General features: G+C 38.2%; 2 protein-coding genes across 7 annotated transcripts in view; one reads left to right on the top strand and one right to left on the bottom strand.

Annotated features, from left to right (window-relative positions):
• The window catches only part of LOC129761553 (zinc finger protein 2), an 88,279-nt gene extending 71,538 nt beyond the window's left edge, over positions 1-16,741 (bottom strand). For 3 of the 4 annotated variants that reach the window (XM_055759277.1, XM_055759280.1, XM_055759279.1), the window contains exon 1: positions 16,680-16,741. The gene's annotated coding sequence lies outside the window, so the exon portion shown is untranslated. Of the gene's footprint in view, positions 1-15,998 lie in introns of all 4 variants that reach the window. The other variant, XM_055759278.1, reaches the window with a different exon arrangement.
• Positions 16,742-21,604: 4,863 nt separating this feature from the next.
• The window catches only part of LOC129765840 (uncharacterized), a 34,899-nt gene continuing 31,648 nt past the window's right edge, over positions 21,605-24,855 (top strand). For 2 of the 3 annotated variants that reach the window (XM_055766289.1, XM_055766277.1), the window contains exon 1: positions 21,605-21,819. The gene's annotated coding sequence lies outside the window, so the exon portion shown is untranslated. Of the gene's footprint in view, positions 21,820-21,919; positions 22,544-24,855 lie in introns of those variants that run through there. The other variant, XM_055766282.1, reaches the window with a different exon arrangement.

The following is a 24,855-nucleotide window of genomic DNA, read 5'->3' as shown; positions in this document are numbered from 1 at the left end:
GCATTGGGTTGAATATACACTCAGAAAGTAAAAATTATAATAGAAAATTACCTTTTCTATTTCAAATATGTTTTCTCTATATTAAAGTAATATGTTTTTACTGATGAGAAAAATTGATAATTGTGTTCGGTATTGGCAATTATCATACATTGGTGATTTTTTTTTCTTCATGTCATCCATACATAACACTGGAGGCATTTCGTCTAAGATCACGGAGGGTGGTTTTCATCATATCTCGTTCCACTTTGGTATCTTTTATCTGAGACGCACCATCCAACGACGGTTTACTGTCCTTCATGTAAACACTGGTATAGTGAACAAACAATACCCAATAACCAAACAAAACGACCGTTATCAGGGCCACCAAATCATTATCAAAGAGTTTAACGATGTAATTCTTTAAACATATCCAAAATCAACAGATAGCCTAACGGAATCCTACGTCAACTATGCGGTCGTGTCTCGGACACAACCCTCCTGTAACTTTGTTATTTCGTCGACAATTTTGGTCACCCAATTTTTGATAACATGAAAATGAGCGCTCTATCATATGCAACAACTTTGTCGAAGACAGTTTTTGTCTAGAAAATAACTATTGAGATTAAAATTGCCACCTAAATTCGTTCCCTGGACCATTGTGCATTGGTTATACACAATAGGCTTCCCGATTTACTTGATAAGAAGCAGTAGTGGTAGAACATGAAATATGCCTTCCTTTTTTTTCTAGTTCAAGTGGTGCCAATACCAAGGCACCATGACTAAAACCTACTAACACGTTTAGCAACGCCATATTCTGACAACGATAGCGAACTGGGATTTACGTGAAAAATTATGGCATCTTGCCAGCGTTCTGCCTGACAGAACTTTCAAACTAGCAGAAGAAGATCGCCTCTGTAGTAAGAAAAAAATTACAGAAAGCTCTATCTATGTTCTCTCAGCTTCAAAAGGTCATTCAATGAATTGGAGAGTAGCTGAGAGGCGAACACTTCACTCTCCCTTGAATCCCGGATCTTACCGGTATCAGAGAGACCGAGAAAGCCGACTGAGTTGCTCATGAAGGCCAGTATGGTATAACAGGGATTTGCCTCTAATTCGTTAAATTTTTAGAAGTGTTTTCAACCTAGATTATGTATTTTGCAAACTTTTCTGTGCAAAAAAAAAAAGTTAGATTATTTATTAGATTTTCAATGCTTTTCCTGTTTCAACTTGTTTTTCACATTGCGTTGTGTTTGTTGGTATGTCTAATTACACGTCACAATCGCCTCTAACGCGACACTGAGTGGCGTCTCGGTATATCCAATTAGAGGCAACTCTCTGAAACAGTATGGGTATACCCGGTAAGGACCTCATTAGAAGGGCGAACCGTTCCATCCTACTCCAAAAAAAAAAACGGGTGGGTTATATAACCGCAAGGTTGACGTGGGACTATCTCAGCTTAGCAATCATTTGTTTGTGTTGATTAAATTTTTGATTGAATGAAACAATTTCTGACTTGCATGTATTTGCAATGCCAAATTCCCCACACTCCATGGATTCGAAGTCTGTGTTAGGGAAACACATTTCAGTCGGAACAAAAATATCCCCAACTTCCATGTATTTGCAATGCCGATATCTCCAAAGCTACTTGGTTTTGATGGTTGTGTTGGGGAAACCGTAAATCGGGCCTATCAAAACGAGGCAGTTAGGGCGTTTAGATAACGCTTAACATTTTACAGTTATTCAATTGTTTATCTAATGAAAAATGACATTTTATTAACTGTGATAGAAGCGTAGAAATATTCCCAATCAGTTGATGCAAACATCTTTCCGATGCAGTAAGAAATGTACGAGTTATAAGCATTCGGAATCTTTCATTTCCGGTATTTAGATTTTCATTTTACCCCCCCTATATACTCCGGTTAGACGTAGTCCCACGTCAAAAGTAAAAGATGGCCTTTAGAATAAAACGAGAAGCTTTCACCCCTATTCTGTATTTGGATCGATTCGAAATATGTCGAACGACTTCATGATTCTGTATTCCGTTTGAGTTGTTTTTGCATTTCATTCGATCTATTGCTCTTTGAACATTGCATGGACAAAACGTTCGAAATAGGGAATGCGAAATTATAATTCGAACGATATAACGGAAATCCGTGGGAATACAGAATGGGGCTGTTAGTTTTCAAAAGCTGCAGTCTAATAGCACAAAATTCGCCGTACTTTCAGCAATGCAAATCATTCCAAATTGACTCGTGCTGCGTGTTTCCTCTTTTCTGTGCACATCCTTAAGAGTTTTTTTTTTTCAGATTCCCATAAGTTCACGGATGCACCCAGTAGAGTTCAATACCGTGCATTCATCCTGAAATGAAAGCAATTCACCCCTATTCTGTATTCCGTTCGAGTAGTTTTTGCATTTCGTTCGATCTGTTTCTGTTCGAACATTAAATGGGCAAAACGTTCGAAATAAGGAACGCCAAATTATAACTCGAATGAACAGCCCTATTCTGTATTCCGACGGATTTCCATTTCGTTCGAAACCGTTATTACGTTCGAGTTATAATTTCGCATTCTCTATTTCGAACGTTTTGCTCGTTGAATTTCCGAAGAGAAACAGATCGAACGAAATGCAAGAACAACTCGAACGGAATACAGAATGGAATTGTATCAAATCGTTCGGAATATTTCGAATCGATCGAAATACAGAATAGGGGTGGAAATAACGGTTCCGAACGAAATGGAAATCCGTCGGAATACAGAATAGGGCTGATTATTTTGCTTTGGGGACGCGCATCTGCGTTACACATTATACACAGCCCAATTCTGTATTCCGACGGATTTCCATTTCGTTCGAAATCGTTGTTTCGTTCGAGCTATAATTTCGCTTCACCTATTTCGAACGTTTTGCCCCTTTAATGTTCTAAGAGAAACAGATCGAACGAAATGTAAATACAACTCGAACGAAATACAGAATGGAATTTAATCAAGTCGTTCGAAATATTTCGAATCGATCGAAATACAGAATAGGGGTGACAAATAGCTAAAAAGATCAAAGAAAAACTTTTAAAAACTTGCAAAAATTTGCAAGCCATTCTCTGAGCTCATTATTCTTCAAAAAATAACGACATCAACCTGTTTCACCCGAAAACAAATTCACCCCTCGCACAAGGCGACTAAATTAAAACTTAAAATACCAATATCCTTTCAACCCAGCAGCAGCGCAGCAGCAGCATCACCCTCGACAGAGGCATTAGCAGCCGCCACGAGCCGGTGCGAATGAACGCAATTCCACGCAATTTTTCCAACGAAAATAAAAGGGAATATGTAAAATGCGAACGAAGAAAAAAAATTATGCGAGGGGTTGAAGTTGACTGCCACACGCGATGGTGGTGTGGCTGTGTGGGTGTCAGGACATTATATAGTAACATCAGCTCCAGCAGCAGCAACCTGGATGCGAAGGAATATATAATAAGCTGAAATATACATGTTTTTTCTTATTGCGATAGCGGGTTGTTGGCTTCCACCCCCTTCACATTGGGAAGGTTTAAAAAAGCAGCCATTTTCACGTTCAAAAATGAATATATACACATATACATAGTTTTCCGTTCACTCAATCTGAGATGAGTGAAGGAGTTTTGCTTGTTACGTTTCGTGGGAGATACACATTTTTATAGCAGCCAGCAGTTTTAAGGTGAAAATATTTGATATGATATATAATGGCGATAAATACAAGAAATGAAACACAGGTTTGGTTTGGAGAAACACTTTATTTATCATTTAGCAGCAGCCGTGGCTTGTGTATATGAAAGAATTCTTTGTTTCGCTGAAATTTGGTAAAATATGATGACTGTTATTAGCAACGATTACTAGATTTACTAGAGCTGTGGAGAGAGAGATAACAACAAAATAATCAAATTAGAAAACTCAAAACGGATGGGGGAATATAACTACGGGGCTAACCATCCCAAACGCGAAACGAAACACCAACAAAGCGTGTCACGGTAAATTATGAAGTGCAATTAAAGCGAACACAGCGAGCGAGAGAACGAAAAAAATAACACAAATCAAAGATGGGAGCGAGAGAGGGACGAACAACAACACAACGAGAGAGTGAAAAAAAATTGAAATAATCATCACCACAAAGAAAATTTTTAATTGAACGCGCCCTATTATAATTTCCATCGCAATGTGTAGAGCCTCTCGTGCTCTCTTTTTCTTTCGCACCGATAGCAACTTTCATTCCTCCCGTCCCGTATCTTTTGCATCTCATTCTCGCGCGCGCATTCATGGAAACCGACACTCAAATCACAGCGCACAATGACATTCATTCCGACCGCGCCGCGCGTCGCCTAGGGTGGTTCCAAGGTGAAATTCTAGTGTTTTTGGGACATAAAAGTTTTAAAAATGGATCTTGGAAATGGTGAAATAGAACAATTCCGCACCGAGTTGACCGAAAACAGTAGACCTCTGACGAGATTCTTTCGGTTTTTTTTAACTTTGTACATATGGTAGCACCAATTATCCGCGAAGGCGAATTGCAACAAACATATTGAATGTCTCAAAGAAATTAGGAAAATTCAATTAGCCCTATAAATCAAACGTTTAAATTAACTGATAGTATAATTTTTATAAAGGCGTATCCACGATCATTAACCTTTTCTACGTAAAGATCTAACTCGAAAGCCAGAATCCTGATTAAAATATTATGTTCGACAAAAATGTTGCAAAATCAGTGAATTCGATTACGCTATCGAAACATTCTCTATTGAAAATTGAATTTCATATTGAAAATTTTTATATCTGAAAACAATCACCTTATTTTTCTCCGTACAGGGATTTTTTTTGACCTGCTTTTAGAACAACGTCTTTCGGGAAGAGTGCCAAATCAGAAAACAGGTCACGTTTTTGTGAAATAAAGTTAACGTTAATAACTATTTTTACAGCAAACAAATTTTGTTACTTTGCACCCCAATGGAATCGGAAATTCTCTAAGATTCGTTTGATGTACTATACAGTACAATCCACTTGGCATTAGTGGATTGTACTGTATAGTACATCAAACGAATCTCAGAGAATTCCCGAAAGACGTTGTTCTAAAAGCAGGTCAAAAAAAAAATCCGTGTATGGAGAAAAATAAGGTGGTTGTTTTCAGAACAGTTTAAATTAATGAAAAATGGAGACATTCTCATTTTCCCATACATTTGTTCTGCCGATTGTGCATTCCCGAATAGAGCTGTCAACAACGAGCAACTGATACAATCGTTTCTGCCCGTTTCAACATATTTGGTTTAAATCTAAGACAAGACGTGACAACTGGCTTCTTACTCTTCTTTCTGCATTTTCTTCGACCAAGTGCTAGATAACAGAGAAGCGAGATGTGAAGGTTGCCAAATGTTATAAAATTTCGGAAGATTATTTTCCTATGAAAAACATGTGTTCTTCGTATCATGTATTTTCTGTGTTGCATAATTTTTTTTGTATTAATCTTCCAACCGAATATCACATATTTTAAAGTATTTTCCTGTTATTTTCGTATCCAAAAAATAAAATGTGAAGATATAAAGAAAACTAGAAAACGTAGATTTGATAGTAGGTGTATGATATGTTGAAATATATGAATTAAATTCAAAGTTCATTTTATTTATCAAGAGATTACGGGCCTTACCGTTTACACTTCAAGATGAAAACGGAATGGACGACACGCCATTTAATTTCGTTTTACGAGTTAGAGAAAATGATGGGTTTTCAGGTAGAATGAACACTCTTCAAATAGAAATTATGAATGGAAATTAACTTCTCCGTATCATATTAGTGTTGATTGTGAATGGAAAACTTTGCTTTCTTCATTTGGTAAAATAATCTCGCACAAAGATTGTATCTGAAGATAATTTTATATTATAATGAGTAGTTTTAGTGAGAATATCGGAAAGTGTATAGAAAACAGGTCAAGTTAGGGTAAGAAAGACGTTCTTCAAGTAAATAAATAACGCCAAGTAAAAATTTTCATTCAGGTTTTAACAATTTAAAAGTGCCTTCGGGCCGAGTAGTAAGACTTGTTAAAAGCTTATTTCGTTTCCAGATATCGATACCGTATCTCTGTCATCGCGGATAAACTTCAATTCGTTTTTACCGTGGAGTGTATAAGGAAATAAGGCCTTATAATTTAACTTTGATATCGTTCAAATGCTAACAGTACTGAAATATTGATAAAATCATACATTCCCAAATAATAACATAGCGTTTATTCAGGTTTTTTTCTGTAGGTATGTATGGTTTATTCAAGTTCCAATATGATTTTAAATACTTTTCTGCTGCCTTGGTTGTTATTTGTTATTAGATTATAATTATATTGCTAACTGCTTTACGGTTGGAAAATAATTGAATGCTCTTCTCTGTTAGGTCGCTGCTATTATGCTATGCTAGATGGCAAAATAATCCCGAAAAGATGTAGGGTGGAAATTCCGATGCAATGTTTCCTTCTCTTCGGGAACACCGGACGTAATAGAAACGAAAATATACCAAAAAAAAATCCATTATAGAAATTATCGCTAAATTGAAATGTGAATGCAACAATTATTCAATTTTGAATATATTTGGCAACACTGTGAAAATGTTGGAAATCCCATTTTTGTATATTTATCTTTGTTAATTATTTTACTCATTAGCCAATCAGAAGGCGAGTTGCAAGTGGTCCGAGTTTGACAGAAGTGGTGGTCCGGAATCGGCCCCCTATCCGCGTTGACGGCATTGAGCTTCGCATTACGAAATGGGGCCTACTCATGATAATATGGGTTTGCAGAAGAAATGAACACGCTTTTAACATCAAAAGTATGAATGAAAATTAGTTTTTCCAAATCAATTTAGTACTCTATGTAAATGAAAATCACTTTTGCTTGCAAGTAGTGAAAACATATCACACAAAAACTGTGTCTAAAGATAATTTTGTATTATAATGGTAAGTTTTGGTGAGAATATCTGAAAATTCATAGAAAATAATTTAAACTGAGGTCAGAACAACGTATTTCTAGTAGGCAAATAACGCAAAGAAAAAAAATTCATACAAATTTTAACAAATTAAAACTGTCTTAGAACCGACTAATCTGATAGAGAATAGTTGGCCTCATGCAAACTAATGTCGTATCTAGATGTCGACACCATTTCGCCGTCAACGCGAATTGTCATGTCTCGTCTCAGGTTTAAATAAGCCATCCGTGATTTGAAGCCACATTCATTCTTTGTGTGGACACCGACTGGACAACATCGTTGCTGGACGAGCTGGACGACGAGGGATCGAGTGCCTTTCTCAAGGCAATAAGGGTGGAGGTGTAGTGCAGGAGTAAAGTAAAATTTTCCAAGGGCCTTTCTCAAGGCTAGAGACGAATGAACTGAAATAGTTTAAAGTCTCTATAATACGAAACCTGACCTGACCTGAAGCCACATCACTTCTCGTTTGGTGGTCATCGGAGCAACGTGGTTGCCGCAGAGCGTCGAGCGGGAGAGGATTGTTTTCTTGTCGGGTGAAGGAGGAGTGTGGAACAGTTTCTTTCCACAAGGGGCCCTTCTCAGGACTAGAGGCGGAAACCAAAAATAAAATAGAATGAAAACATAGATGCGAGTGAGCTAGCATAACACAGCGAGCGGATATCATTCATGCCTAATGCTGATTTCACACACATATACACACAGCTTGATACAGGGAGAGGAAGCCCTCTGTATCGAGGTGTGCTACCGCAAAGAAGAGCAGCATACGATAATTTTTTGTGCTGGTGCGGATATGGAAGAGTATCCAGAGTTTTGGAATATACATGATACACTGCATTTATTTAGATAAACGTATATTTCATGAAAGTATGCTTTCAAATTCCAGCAGGGTAACATTACTGTTGCATGTTGTGGAGTTCGATCACATCTCTACTTAAGTAATAAAAAATTAAATAGCTAAAGGGATATTACAAAAATTTCGATGCACTCTAAAATAATATCTGAAGTGACAAACAAATGGATTGAATAATATAATTCCGTAGTTCTACGTCGAAAAATGCGGTTGTGTCCTTGATACAACCCATTACAATTTTTTGCTGTTTGGTACTTGAGCGCACTGTATTTAACAGATCACACGAGATTCGTACCACGTGTCAAAATTAAAGTTGCACTGACTTCATTGCCGTTTCAGTATGAGAAGAGTTACAAACAAACAACGCTTACAAATAGTGGAATTTTATCACCAAAATCTCTCTTAAAAATGCGTTCTTTTGTTTTATCGAAAAATTGTATTTAGCAATAAAACACATTTTTGGTTGAATGGATACGTTAAAAAGCTAAATTTACGTACACTGGAGTCGCTTTTTACGCGGAGGATACGTTCCGCGTAAACAAAAACCACGTAAATTCCAAAATCCGCGCAAGAAAAACCGCGTAAATCCGCGTAAAAATAAATTGGGTAATTTTCAAAACCCGTTTAAAAATCTAACAAACAGTGAATTGTTAGTTTAAAATGCAATTTTTTTTCTCCTGCTACATTCATGATATCTGTATCTCCTTTTATTCCTCAGCTACTAATCAGTGATACAATACAAACTTATTTCGTGAAAAGCCACATCAATGAGCAAATTGAATTTTCACGCGGTTGATACGTGCCGCGTAAATTTCGAAATCCGCGTAAATTCCAAAAACTGCGTAAAAAAGCCGCGTAAAAAAAACGCGAATAAAAAAAACGGAAAAAAGCAACTTCAGTGACTTCAGATCGAAAGAACGCTTGTGTTTTTTTTGCCGTATATTTTGAATCGATATCAATTTGTAATTATCTTCCAGTTCCATTTTCAACATCGACTCTTACTGGTTTTCGCAAAGAATGTCGATAAACCCCTCTGTCGTCATCATCTCACTGATTTGAGCCAAATATCCCACGCCAAACCATGAGAAACAGCTCCAAACCAGAGTATTCTTACATAGTCGAACATGTACATGTACATGTACATTAGGACGCTCAGCAGAGTAGTGATGACTCGATGCGTAACCAAATTAAATAATAGTTGGCGTTTCAATGCGAGAAAGCAGAGATTTTTGACGTAGGACTACGTCTTTCATTAAGACTGCTAAATCAGAAAGCAGGTCACGTTTTTATGAAATAAAGTTAACGTTCATAACTATTTTTGCCGCGAGCGGATTTTGGCGATTTACATACCAAACGAATTGAAAATTCCCTAAGATTTGTTTGATATGCTATACATTACAATCCCATAGTCTGTATATGGTTTAAATTGATGAAAATTTGAAGCATTCCCATTTCCTAATACATTTGTTCTGTCCATTTGTGTGCTTTCCCGAACAGAGCTGTCAATAACGAGCAACTTATCGATGAGCAACAAAGGGGAAATCGTAAGATGTAAAGTCTCCGTGAACAAAGAGAAAGAAGACGTAAAAATAGTGCATCTTCGCTACGCTGAAATCCCATTTGTATCTGCTATCGTGTGCATTGGCCGTAACAATAATCGCCTAATTTTTCATGCTATGATTGACGATTGTTTGATGTTACAAATTATGCAGCCGTAATGGCAAGTATAAACAAGGAAGAGAGAAATATTTACGCTAGGGTATTGATAATGAATCTTTGCTTAGCCAAATATTCAGCCTTTGTCCAAGCAGTTAACATTGCTTGTTTTCTGTCATCAATGTATTGAACTGACGCTATGGTGAAGCAGGTGTTAAGGTTGTGCTCCATAAAATTATTTGGGGAATACCAAGTTGTTCAATAAATTATATTAAGTTATTAATTTATTTGGGTTCAGGTGGCAGTCGTAAAACTGCTTTCAATCAGTATTGCATTTGCGCTAATCTTGATCATGATGAATCAGTGCTTTTCTTTTCGAGGTTGTTGAGATTTACAGATAGAGTTTATTTCGTTTATTTAGTCACCACGAAAGTAAATGTCGTTCTGGAATTTTATGTGATTTGGTTTCGCTTGCCAATAGCAAAACTTTCTCCACTGAGGATGACAGCTGCGCTTATCTCGAGCATGTATTGTTCTGCGAACACAAGAATGAAACATCAAACAATTATCGTGAAATGATTCTACAATAAAAGAAACATTTCAGGGCGGCCAAACCGGTAGAATGGCTATTTTAAAACTTTCGTAGCATTATAAAATAACATCCGCAGTTACAAACAAGCGACTTGAATTAAATCACAGCGTAGTTCTACGTCAACAATGCAGTCGTGTCTTGAACACAACCTCCTATATTTTGTTTATAATAAATAAAAACCTCTGCAAACCTATCTCTTGATAACAATCCTTACCAAAAATGATCCAATGGTTCATTTTTCTAATCAAAGTAAGCAATTTTACTGCTTTTGTTGCCAGCAACTAATTTAGATTATTAACTCAATGCCACATCTAAATTTTGATTGTACAGATCGGAATCGATTATCGATTATTGATTGTTTTTCACTCCAGATAAACGAATCCTCCGGATAATCGAGTCAAAACAATTTTTTTTCTTTATTTGTTTTTTTTGCATGTATATTTCGCATGATTCATCCCCTTGAAGTCAGATAACACCTTTCTTACATGAAAAAAAAAATCCAGATTCTCTCAGGAGGTGCTAGACGATATTTGATGAAAAATTATAGGAGGTTGTGTCTAAGATACGACCGCATTGTTGACGTAGAACTACGCTGTTATTTTATATAAGTCGCTTGTTTATACCTTCGGATATTATTCTATAATGCTTTGGCGCACCTTAACGTCTACTTCGCTATAACGTCAGTTTAATGCATTGATGCATTCTCAAAGACACCAACGAAGCCCTTATGATGACGGGAAACAAACAATGTTAAATGCTTGGAAAAAGACTGAATTGTGCCACACAGCTTGTACTCTGCTGTAACACCCATCGATGCGAATTCGCTGATGAGTTTGTCAAAAGCGCCGCCTTCACCACCAGCGGGGGGGGGGCTTGATTTTGGTTGCTGCCTGGGTAACGGCGTTTACATTTTCGACCGACGCGCCGAAATCGCCTACTTCGCTGTTGTTCGATGCGGCGTCACACTCGCGAAGGCTCGGTTCAGTGCGAGCGCTTTTCACTGCACCAACATCCGTGCATCATTAGATGACGCTTGTCTCGAAATTTTAAATCGTTCGTTCTTTGTAGGGCTCGAGCCCTACAAAGCGAAATTTTAATGCGTTCGTTTTTTGTAGGGCTCGAGCCTGCCTTCTTCTTCTTCTTCTTGCTCATCACATCATGGATTACCACTGGTGGGGTCCAATCTTAGATCGAAGCGCATCAAAAGCAAAGTGAACTGGATTGCTCAACAGTCCGATGCCGAATGAAAGTTTGCCTCAGCGAGATCCACTGTTTATACTCTAGGCAAGTATTCCCCTTCATTCTTCTACTTTTCCTTTGTTCACGGAGACTTTAAATCCTACGATTTCCCCTCCGTTGGTCGTCGATAAGTTGCTCGTTATTGACAGCTCTGTTCGGGAAAGCACACAAATGGACAGAACAAATGTATGGGAAAATGGAAACGCCTAAAGTTTTCATGAATTTTAACCATTCACAAACCAGGAGATTCTAATGTATAGCATATTAAACAAGTCTTTCGGAATTTCCGATTCGTTTAGTATGTAAATCGCCAAAATCCGTTCGCGACAAAAATAGTTATTAATATTAACTTTATTTCATAAAAACGTGACCTGTTTTCTGATTTGGCACCCTTAATGAAAGACGTAGTTCTACGTCAAAAAATCCTCCTACGCATATGTTCGAATTTCAACAATGACAGAGTTACAGAACTTTTTTTTTGTTTCTGACTCTGTTGCTTCAAACTGGCTCTACATTAAAAGTACGCTACGGAAGACCATTCTGATGCTTTTATTTGAAAGATGAGAAAATTTAGTACAGGATATAGTAGTGGAACAACTAAATTAGTGAATTTTAATAACATTTTGGAAGTGAAATACTTGAAAGTTAATAATTTTTAATGTATTATAAATTTTATCCTAAAAATTGATATTAAACTAGATTGTTTCTATCAATTAAAATGAAGTTCTTGAACCGCTCCACAATTTGTTCTTTGGCGCACAACTTCTATCTTTCTTAATTTGGCTGCAATTCCTGGTGAAAATTCACGCAAAATCTTCAAAAATCACGATTTTTACCCCATTGTACATGTAATAGCCACTTAAACTTCACCTTAACGTTGAAAGGATACATTTCTTCATGAAATAAGTCATATTTGAAATATAAAAAAAAAATCCAAACTTAATATAATTGAGTCCAAAATTGTATATAATCGAATCACATATAATCGAATCTGTATATAATCGAGTTCGACCTGTACTGTATTCTATTAGTCAAATCATTCCATTTGATACCAATATTGAGAATTGCAAAAAATACATAGTCGACCATTTTGTGGCGGAGACCTTTTCGAATTTATGTTGTTCATAGTGCAGTGTATTCTCCAAATCAAGTCATTCAGCCATTTTTTTTGCGGCGGCCAAATTGAATTTTTCAAGATCATGGAATATGCAGTTTAATATCAACAGGAACGGGGTCAATTTTCTATAAAAGTGGGACAACCCAACAAACATTCAAACATACATAGAAACAGATCAAGCTGAATGAAACCATTCAAAAAGTAATTAGTTGTTTGGGGACTGCGGCCATCTTGAAATTGGATTTTTCATTATCCGCTATGTTCTACTAGTCGAGAACTTTCTTTTGATACATTTTTGGACATTTTTAATAAATAACTGTGTTCTATTAGGCTAGCCTTTTCATTTGATACCCATATTGATGGTGTTCTGAGAAAATATGCAATCCGCCATTTTGTAGGGGCCGCCATCTTAGATTTACATTTTTCATAAACAACTGTATTCTACTAGTCAAGCCCTTCATTTGATACCCATATTGATGGGGTTGTGAAAAAAGATATATGGCGCCATCTTGCGGTGGCGGCCATTTTGAATTTGCATTTTTCATAAATAACTATGTTCTACTAGTCAAGCCCTTTCATTTGATGCCCATATTCATGGAGTTCTGAGAAAATATGCAATCCGCCATTTTGTAGTGACCGCCATCTTGGATTTGCATTTTTCATGAATAACTGTATTCTACTAGTCAAGCCCTTTCATTAGATACCCATATTGATGGGGTTCTAAGAAAATATGTAATCTGCCATTTTGTAGCGGCCGCCATCTTAGATTTACATTTTTCATAAATAACTGTGTTCTACTAGTCAAGCCCTTCATTTGATACCCATATTGATGGAGTTGTGAAAAAAATATATATGGCGCCATCTTGCGGTGGCGGCCATTTTGAATTTGCATTTTTCATAAATAACTGTGTTCTACTAGTCAAGCCCTTTCTTTTGATACCCATATTAGCTATTCAATATAGAATTGTTATACAAGTTATTCAAAATTTCCTAAAATCAAAAATAAAATACTCCGGATAATCGAATCCCCGGATAATAGAGTCCGACCTGTATTAGTAGCCAATAAGATAAGAAGTTCAATTGTCAGGCATACCAGTGAGGCCGTTTCGTCACTAAGCTGGTTAGGGGAGCGGTATATGAAAACAGTACGGAAGAAAGCAGAAGGGGAATTATTTGCTTGTAGCGTGAAAGAGACAGACTGATCACGAGCGAGCTTCAGCAATAGCGTATTGTGTTTTGTTTACAAACAAAACACAGTAGACTTCCAAGATGGCTGAAGAGTGGTTTTAGCAAGTTGGCCCACCTTAGGATATACTTCTAGGCGCCTTGACTCAAATGGTACCAAATTTAATGTGTCAAAGAAATAAGGTTAATACTTATGACAGACATACAGCTGTACTTGCGTTGTACTTCGAAAATTGTATGTCTGTCACCATGTACAGCGCTAGAACCATGCAAGCAACTCGGTACAATCGCTGTATCTGTACCGACCTGTTTTTCCGCTGTACATGGCTACAGTTGTACTGTGCGCAGCGCCATAGACGGTTAGTGGTGGGTAGCATGAACGAACCGAATCAAAACACTTGGTAAACGTTCTTTTTATGGACTTTCTCTTGAGGTTAAAACTCAGATTGGAAACTTGTTTGTTGTTGCAATAGTTTAGACACTAAATAAAAACCTTTTTCATTGAAATATGTAGTGAAAATTGGTCAAATTTTTGATTGTCAGTTTGACATACGGTACAATGTACAACCAAAGTATGTCTGTCATGGTACGATGGTACCTGTACAACGCTGTACACGTACAACGCTAGTACAGCTGTATGTCTGTCCATAGTATAAAGAAGGATATACAGAAACTTATTACATATTTGCAAAAAAAAATCGCATTACATTAATTCATTTGAAAAAAAACAGAACATGTCACGAACTTAAATGTTTTTTTTTTTATTTCTTCTTATATTAGAATTTGTGTTCTAATGCCTATTATTCTTGGCTTTTAAAGAAGCTTTGTGGAAATTTATCTATTGTCCTCAATTGTAAAAAAAAAAATGTAAGGGGTTGTATCTAGGACACGAACGCATATTTTCGACGTAGAACTACGCAATTATGTTATGCAATCCATTTGTTTACCACGGATTTCCACCGGTGCATCGAATCTGAAGTCTTTGTTTTGGGAAACCGTAAATCAGGCCAATTAAAACTTGGCAGTTAGGGCTTTTAAATAACGCTTAACATTTTACAGTTATTCAATTGTTTATCTCATGAAAAATAATGCTTTTATTAATTATGATAGAAGCCTAGAGACGCAGAGAGTTCGTTCACAGTGAAAATAGTTATTAACGTTAACCTTATTCCACAAAAACGTAACCTGGTTTCTGATTTGGCACCCTTCTTGAAAGATGTAGTTCTACGTCAAAAAATGATACGATTAGGGTGCTGAACACTTCATTCTTCTAAAACTTGAACACAAGAGGAAAATTTTTCGTTTTAGGTCATACGGAGTCAATTGAATCTATCTTTTAAGTGCGTTTTACATGGAGAATTTACATGAAGCTGTGTTTTTGGCTGTTTTAATGAGAAAAAATGTTCAAATAATATAAATCTAGCGTTGAAAATCATAAAAACTTAACATTTGGCAAGAACTAAAATTGACTTGTAATTAAGTTGAGAACACGTCAACACCACCCTAATTTCAGTTTCTGTTTAAATGTCAGTTAAGCCCTTGTGATTTTGAACTCTAGCATTATTTTTTGAACAAATATGTTTCGTTCATTTTTATTCGATTATTTTTACCTTTAATAACAATACCTTACTTATGTAGTGGATATGTTACGTCACATATTTTGTTTATGTTAAAAATTATTCCACCTTACATTTTCGATCTTGGATTGTTGATACATCCTCATAAAAATCCCTATAAGAATTGGTCTATAATAAAAATTCTAATTTTGATTGTGCTTCACCATACGTGTTTTTTTAAAAAAATCTGAGGGCCGGCCAGCCAGCGATCAACTCGTTGTTGAACATCGCTATAAGAGATACCAGGTAAGTACAAATAATGTTTGTATCACTCATGAACTATTTAAACTTCAAGATAGCGGATCGAAGGAGCCATATTTTTTCCTATTGGAATATTAGGCAACACGACAAAATTGGCTCACACTTAACAGCAATGTTCTTCAATCAGTCCAAAAATATCATACATTACAGAAATATGATTTCAACTCAATCACACTTGCTAACCACGAAAAACCGCTCCTTCGGGCCACCCTAATCCGGGAGTCATACATAATCACACAAACACAATCGCTTCACGGGGCGCGGGTCCCCCTCAATCGAAAGCCCTAACAGAGGCAGCAGCAGCAGCAGCCTCTTTTTCATCGTGGGACGACTCTTTTTTATGATAATGAGGGAAAGAAACAATCAAAGACGGGGCACAGAAAATAAAATAAAAACCAAGATGACGGAAACAGAAAAACAACGAACGTTCCGCGCCCGAAAGGTGCAGCTGCATTTTCCACCGCATTTATCTCACTAATGTCCCTTTTTCTGGATGCACCACTCTGGGTCTTCAAAACTTACAGTTTCTAATTGGAACTCTCGGTTAAAGGGCCACCACTTTTTGGCTCGACTTTTGTTCGCAGCAACCGAATTCACGCCGTTCCATCCCGTTCACCACACTTCGTAATGAATGTCGAGTAGAGCCAGAAAAAAAATATGAGCCATTAGTCCGAAACTCAAAAACCTGTCTCACGGTCTCGCACCGCTCCGCACCACACACGCACACACAAGCGAAAAAAAAGTGTCATCCATTATCAAATGATGCTTTAATTAAATCTCGTTCGCTTCCTTCCCTTCCGCTGGCATACACACGGCATTCACAATCCACACACCCCCACAAACAAACACAGCAGCGGCATGGTGAAGTGATAGGGAGAACCGAGAGAAGGAAAAAAAAATCGCAAACACCACCCCACCTTTTTCCCGTTCCCTGTACACATTGGCGACCCGCGCACCCACACACGCACACCCCAAACTCACACACCCACCGAGAGGCACAGGCAGAGTAGAAAATTTTTCAGCAGACATCTCCACCGCACAGAAAATGGATCATTTTTCCCAGCGACGAGAAAATTAATGCACTATTTTCGGGCACGAATCCGGCGCAAACGGGGTCAATTTTACCAAATTCCAGTAGCCAATGGCACACACTATACACTTAACACTAAATCTACTTAGAAAATAGCCAAAGTAATCCAGAACCATTCGAAACTTGCAGCGGTAGCACGAACGAAGCTGTTGAGTTTGCTATTCTTAAGATTACATTGACTTTTTGAGTAGCTCTGCTTCTTGGGATGGGCAGGGTGGCCGGCGCAGCGTTTGGTAGTGTGCAATGCGCAGGGCTGCTCTGTTGTCGACGTAGGTAGCGACATCTGGGAGAAATTATGACAACCGTAGTTGTTATGTTTTGTTTTAGATTGCAATTGTTCACATATAGACAGAAATGGGCAGAAAACTTTCTTTACTTCTAGCTAAAATTTTCATGTGTGATCTACCTCAAGATCTAAAAAAAGCTCATGTCTCGTCTTTGGTGGCGTAACGTGGACGACATTTTCGTTGCTTTAGAAGAGCGTTATCTGCCGCAGATTTGTTGAATCTTCGACAAAGCCTGATCAAATTCACTGCTGAGGATAGATATTCGGATAGAAAACTCCTCTTCTTGGATCTAATGGTCACAAAAAAGGACAATGCTCTGAAATATGCCATCCTCCGAAAGCCGACCTCCATGGACCGGTATATTACATCTGACTCCGATCATTTAGGAACACAATAAAAGATCGCCTTTCATTCAATGTCATATCGTCTTTTCAACATTCCAAAAGAACACAAGAATTTGAAAGAGGAAAGGAAGAAAATCCACGAGACCGCCTCCTGGAACGGTTACAACAGAGGGTTCCTAAATATGATATTCTGAAAACACGAACGGAAAAATCACCGTCAAAACGCAATGGTGGTGTGCTTTGGGAAACCCGTTGAAAAACTGAAGAACGTTTGAGGAAGCACAGTAACGCTTTGGAAAATAAACGACCCAACGAATCAGTGTGCACCGCGCCTAAGCGCTGTACCCTTCCACGTTTCGCGTGTTGTTTGAGAGGTCAGACACTTGTTCCTTGACTATCTTTTCATGTTCTATTTCCACCATTCTGCAGTTTGGCTGCCTAAAGCACATATTTCAAATCATTTCTGTTATATCCAATTGTGATTTCATTTACAGTAGTCGTTCACTAAATGCGTAACCAGTTGAAAAGCAGCTATGCGTCAATAATAGACGTCATATTCAATTGACGAATTTACGCAAAGCTGAATCAACTCATGCGGCAGAGTTAGAGCTCAGAACCACAAAAGAGATGATGTTTGTTTATTGTACGCACTGAAAGTCGAGATTCGGTCGTGATTATTAATTTTGTTTCTATTTAGATTCATTTCAACCATTAAATGTCGTCAGTATATGGTAAGAAAGTTGGAGCTTTGTATATTTACGATGGTTCCAACACGCGATTTGACCAAAGTCATAGATAATCTTCGAAAACTTTAACTTTGTTAATGTATACTGGCTATGAATACAGTGAATAATTACGATGAAATCGATACCATATTAAATTGGCTAATATCATTGATTAAGTAGGGGCCCATTCGAGGGGAATTTGCAGTATTTTCAGCGCAACACATGCTACTCATCGTTTATCTAGTTGAGAAGAATGAAAGTTACAACACTTATACCAAGCCATTTTTCATAATATACATCGCACATTGTAAAAGGATGATTTTCTAACCTTTTCAGCGTGGAAAGAGTACTTGGATCCGGGTAATTTGAAGGAAAATTTTGATTTTTCTAACAAATTTAAACGAATTTCATATAAAAAAAACAAAACATCATCACTTTACTCGCTGCGCCATCTGGTTGTAAATCTAACGTAAATTCGTCAATTTGATGTTTTGCTTTGAGGGTCATTCGAATGTGATTTGAGATGTTACAAAAATAGACATTATTTTCGTATGACAAAATTGGAAAAAAAAAAACAGAAAAAAAACTTTCATTGTGAATGAATTTTCTTCGCATCTGCAGCATCGTTCCTCAAGAATCGCAACAAGCAATTCAGAGATTTGATTGCGTCTGAAAACGTTCGATTGATTTTTCCACCAATGAATTTTCGACTGGAGGAACATTTTCACGTAGTACCACGCTTGTAAGCCATGCAGGATTGTTGTCGACATCGTACATCTGATCTCTCATTTACAGTCAAGCTACTAAACCTCAATGATTTGATGCGCCAATTCCTTCAATTCATGGAATCAGGTAATAGACAAGGCTTGGAATTCAGGCTACTCAAGATGAATCTTATGAGGTAAAAATTGAGTGACCCTAACCTTTTTTCGACAAAGACTGCTCAGCTGATGTTGATATCGGTATCGATAAACTGTCTCATGTGTTTTCATCAACTCGCCATGGCGTGATGGCGACTCCAAAATACGTAGAACGTGATAATTGCCTAATTCCCAGTCCTCTGTATTGGACATAGGTCGAAATTTTCGACTCATCCACTCGTTAGCAGACTGGGAAGCATCAGTTATCTTGCTCGCTCGCGAGTGAAGGGTGTGTAGACAATGTCCACGTGGACATATTGGGTGAATATTTCAGAGAAAAATTATCATGTATATGCAACAATAAATGATTGGGTAAATGAAAATTGGAGAAATATTCAATGAATTTTTTTTTTTTAGCGAACCCTGTAATATTAGAAACATATGACATAGTAACTATCGCTTCTGATTTAAAAGCCGCTTCGTTTATATCGTTCGATAGCTCCCAAAAATGGAAAGAAATAGAAGAAGAGCAACAATTTCTTCCGTAGGTCAATAGTTCGTATCTCTGAAGAAATGTTCATCGCAGCGCAGTTCTTTTTCATTCAAATGTGACTTTTTTGGAATACGCTTCCATTTCCCAAAAATTATGGAGAAAGACCATCGTTGAAACTGGTTTCCTTACAGATAGTTTTGTGTTGTGCAGAAGCGAGGATGTTTGTATCGAGCGGAACCTCTATATGTAATATATGCGTTAGAAAAGACCGTTGTCTACTCGCTAGCTATTTCTTCTACCCAATGAGTTGGAAACGGGAGGATTCGTAGGGTATCATAATGTATGGCATATCGAACAAATTTTAGAAAATTGTAGATATTCGCGACAATAATTCACTAACTAACCTGGTTCGTATAATCATGTGTAAAGAATATGTATAGAATATGAATTTTAAATGGACCGTTGTTTTAATTGAGTTTAAGTTGAGTTAAATTTAAAATAATTGTAAATGCCACAAATGACTCGACTTAGTCTGCGCCTTTAGAAGAACTGAGAGTGAGATGGTGACGTCCATAATTTTCCCCCTAAACATCTGTTTATTTTTCAATCAGCACATCGAGTCTTTCATCGGATGCTGTTTAAAGGTTTAAAAGTTTTTGAATGAATATATCGTATAGTATATAGTATATAGTAGTTCAGATATGGATTTCATTGGGTAAAATCAAGACAAACCAAATTAAATTTGGAAGAAAGTGAGAATCGATAGAAATGTCTTCCCGAGTAATGTTGGTAAAAAACAAAGAACAGAATATAACCGCGACTTCAAAAAAAGACAATTTTCTTTCCATTTTCATTTGAAGTCATTTGATTCAAGATTCCAATCGAAATAAAACTAAACCGGCGAGAGTTTGCTGATAATTCTACTTCACGCGAATTTTGTAATTATTTACTTCATTTTTGCCAAGAAATTGAACAATGTCCACGTGGAAAACAAGGCGAGGGGTATAAGCAATGTCCACGCTTGTGCACAAAGGGGGAGGGGGGTATCTAAAACGGTGCATTTTCTGTCCAAGAATCTTTTGCAACGCATTGATAGTAGCCAAGAAATGAACTCATTATAATTTTTATTTATTTATTTTCAATAAATAAAACGCTCGGTTATACGACATTTGGCCCTGAGAGCTAACTGGTAATAACAATTATTCTACAAACCAATTGAATCAGAATTACCCGAACGGAACGTATCTACAAACCAGCGAACGTATTGTGTAAACGTGGCAATCATGTTTCATCGCAAAACAATTGCTAAAATAATTCATCCGTTTTTGGGTAACAATTACTTTCAATAAAATTATCAGACTCGAAAGCAATTACAAATAACTAAAATTTAAATAAAAATTATTACTTGATTTTATTTGAATTCGTAGAAGACGTAGCCCTTTTTCCTATAAATTCTCTAGTATTTTCACCAAAAACTTTATAATTATAATATAAAATCACTACCAGACATAATTTTCGTTTAGAATGTAATAGTCGATTTTCGATCGATCAAGAATAAAATAAGTAAAGCCTTGTTCTCATTGCAGCGGGGCGTCAGCGTGGTTTGGGCGGGGCGTGTGATGCCAGCCACACGCCAAAACCACGCTCACGACACGTCAGTCTGGTGTGAACACATCGGTAAGTACACACACGATTTTCTTACCGATGTGTTCACACCAGACTGACGTGTCGTGCGCGTGGTTTTGGCGTGTGGCTGGCGCGCAAACGAAAACACTTCACGCCAGCGATATTTGTACTTCTCCGCTTCTCTCTTGCATATCTTTGTTTGTAGTTGTTACATAATTTTAATTTTTCGCGTTTTTTTAGTTTTTACGTTTTTCACCGTCCGATTTCTGTCCCGGTTCGTCCAACGATGTTGGAATATTTAAAAATAAACCAATTTTCATTCTTTCATTCAAAAATACACATTGACAATTTGTATAAAACACGCCGCTGGCACGGTGCAATGTGAGTGAATTAAAATGTCGTTGCGAGAAGTGAACACGCCCCGCTCACGCCACGTTGACGCCCCGCTACAGTGAGAACATGGCCTAAGAGTGACTACCTCAAAAGCACAGCAAAATTATTCTCCTAAAGCTAGACTTCTCCCAAAGAAAGTTTTGATCAGTGGCTGGTCTTGATAACCGTGGTTGTTGGTTACGTAATTTGTGTCTGATATGTGAATACACTGAACTCATGCTTGTTAAAATATACCCGCAATTGAAAATCAATTCCGAAGCTTCAAAATTCTGACACACACAACACCAGCCTGCACATTCCACACACTCGCTCTCTCGCATACACACGCACGAGAACCCTCTGCGAGGAAAAACTCAAATTACCATCGAGCGACTCCATTTTCTCGTTTTCTCGCGACTCCACTCAAAAACGAGCGAGTGGATGATGGTGGTGTACTGTTATTGCAGCAAATTTTCAACCCTCGGTCGTAGATTCTAGGGTTTTGCGTGGTGAATCCGCACTGTCCGAGATGGAAGATGAATCCAGGTAGGCCATCCAAGTAGTAGCCAGAGCACAGTGTAGTGATCGCGAGTAGAAAATATGCACCTCCCCCGCTTCTTCGTAGAAAGAAAAATTGTGTGGAATTGCTGCTGCTGCTGCTGCTACTACCTCCTCCTTCCACCCGTAGTCTTCCATCCAGCTATGCTGAGGGGTGTCCTCCCTGCCTGTGAATGATATTGAATGATGGAAGGACGGAGGGGGTTGTAGTATATTTGTCTTCCGAAAAGGAAGGACGAAAGGAGGCCCGCAAGAGCCCCGTGTGTATGTGTCCGTGGGCAGGTGTTATTTTCCTCTTTCACACGGACACGGTTCTTAGTTGGGGAAGAACATTAGCACACGGACTTTAGCACGATTTAAGTGTTTTCAATCATCGCGAAAGTGAGCTCGTTGCGAGTTATTTTTTTTTGTGCTGTGCGAAGGAAGTATATTTTCGCTTCAAGCGATTGACAGTAATGCCCCTTCGAGTGCAGTGTTTTCGGGAACAGTAGAAAATTATGTAAATCCGGCCAAGAGAAGGAATTATCATCAACAATTCAATGCACCTGAGGAAAAGTTCATTGCTGACGCATATATATGTGTGTGATTGAGATTGGGAAAAATGGTGGTCAAAACAAGTCGCGAATGCAAAAGTGTGCGCTTTCGAAAAATCGTGAGGAAAATATTTCCATTGCATGCAGCAGAAAAAAAACAAGATTCTGTTTTTATTCGAGTAAGTAAATGAGGCCTGCGTATGGCCCGGAAGATGAGTTTTGAAATACGCAATTCGGTAATCTCGGAAGTGGCAGTGTCGAATAGCTTAAAATAGTTATCACTTTTTTAATTGATATGTCATCGCGGAGTTTATGTTATTCTTTGCATAATTTTCCTGCAGCCTACTGCTCTTTTTGGAGGTGATAATTCATGGAACACAACGAGAGATTCGTCGTCCTGTGATGGTTGTTCTATCGCAGGTTGTCGTTGAGACATCTTAGGATTAGAAAGGATTTGGAAAATGGGTTCAGGAAATAATTCAATCCTGTCTTTAATCTTTCCCGGCGAGACTGGGGGTTGGGGCAGGCTCTGTAAGCCATCCATAAAAATAAAACTCACAGGAAAATTCACAAAGAAATTCGATGCAGGACAATCGGACTAAACCCATGCAAAGAACACGGACTGGAGATTGGAAACTTATCCTAGTGAGTACCCAAATTCGTTCGGAAATATTAAGAGCCCGCAGTTCCAGTATCGTGGCGCTGCAGGAGGTTTGCTGAAAAGGTTCGATCGTTTCAAGGTAGTTATACCATCTACCAGAGCTGGGGCAACACACATGAGCTGGATACACCTTTCATCGTGATGGGGGAGACGCAGAAACGGGTGATTGGCAGGAGACCAATCAACGAAAGAATTTGCAGACTGGAATGCGAGGCCACTCCTTCAACATCAGCCCCTCATCTAGCTAGTACCGATGACGACAAAGAAGAATTCTACGCGCAGCTAGAGCTTGAGCAGCTACGATCGCTGTTCAAATCACGACATCAAAGTCGTCATCGGGGATTTTAACGCCCAGGTCGGCTAAAAGAAAGTTCAGCCTGGTAATTGGTAGGTTCAGCACCCATCTGGAAACCAACGAAAATGCCCTAAAACTTATCGACTCCGCTGCCTCCAAGAATATGGCCATACGTAGCACCTACTTCCAGCACAGCCTCCAAAGCCGTTATACCTGGAAATCATCACAGCCAAACGGAAACACAACTTGACCACATTTTTATCGACGGTAACATACTCGCTGCATCTGGATGCTGCTCTCCTCCGGACACTGAACAACTACCGGAGGAGTGGAAAACTGGTGTAATCTACCCCATGTATAGAAAATGTGACAAGCTGAATTGTGGGTACTACTGTGCAATCACGATCCTGAATGGTGCCTTCGAAATTCTGTCTCAGATCCTCTCTCGCCTTCTATCGCCAATAGTAAGTAGATTTGTAGGAACTTATCAGGTCGGACGCACCACATCTTCGATTTCAAGGCCGCATATGATACAATTGACTGATGACAGCTATGGAGAATCATGGACGAGTATGGCTGTGCGGTGATATCGACAAGGCGATGGATTCCCCTGTCTGCTCTTCAACGTGGCGCTGGAAAACGGAGTATGGATGAATCACGAACTGGCGCAACTCTGCGGCGTATCCAGCACCCAGAAAGTCGCCAAGGCTTGACGTGTGCGATGGGCAGGGCAGATTACCGGACAGCAGCCCTGCAAAGTTGGTGTTCGCATCGAATCCGAGATCCAAATAGTGGATCTGAAAAGAGCCTTTTGTTGTGTGGATTAGTATTCTACGAACGAGTTGTAAGAGTTGAAGTGGTATAAAAATGTACCAATGAACAAGTGGATTTGAGGAAGTTGAGCAGAAATGAAGGCATAGTCATTTGTCCAAAATTCTACCATGGTCTAGGCAACAGAGACTGTCTTGAGTTTTTCTCGTTTTTTGATGGAAAAGGCTGCTTTGAGTAACAATCCTTCGTTAACTGGAAAGTAATCGTTCAGATTTTGTGAAGTGTCTTTCACAATCTTTCGACAACGCTCCAACGATGTCAGGATCGAATGGAGCAGTTCCCGTTTTGCTGAGAAAGTAAAATATGAAGCCGCATTCATCGGGTTTATAGAGCACTCCTTGAACACATTGGATAACATTCTTTTGCTGAGAATTCACAAAATAACATTTTCGGAACTGTTTACATGTTTTTCGCAGTTTTAATCCATTTCTGGGAGGCTTATGATCCACATAAGTGTGATGACAAAAAGGTTGTCGCAAACTCGACGGAGATTTATGCGCATCACGATGGGCTGATCAAATCCATTGAGTGTCTGTTGAAAGATTAAATAACAGATCGAGTGCACCAGTTCCTTCTACTAGCAGTGTATGATTCAACATTTCTGTGTTGTCTGTACTCAAGGTGCAATGTACCACGCGAAGTAGATCTTGTGCAGAACTATTTGCATACATTATTTCTGGATAACGTTGTGGCTAGACTCAATG

Source organism: Toxorhynchites rutilus, chromosome 1 (assembly GCF_029784135.1).
Source record: "Toxorhynchites rutilus septentrionalis strain SRP chromosome 1, ASM2978413v1, whole genome shotgun sequence".
In the NCBI taxonomy this organism is placed as follows: Eukaryota; Metazoa; Arthropoda; class Insecta; order Diptera; family Culicidae; genus Toxorhynchites; species Toxorhynchites rutilus.
This window is presented reverse-complemented; position numbering and strand designations above follow the sequence as displayed.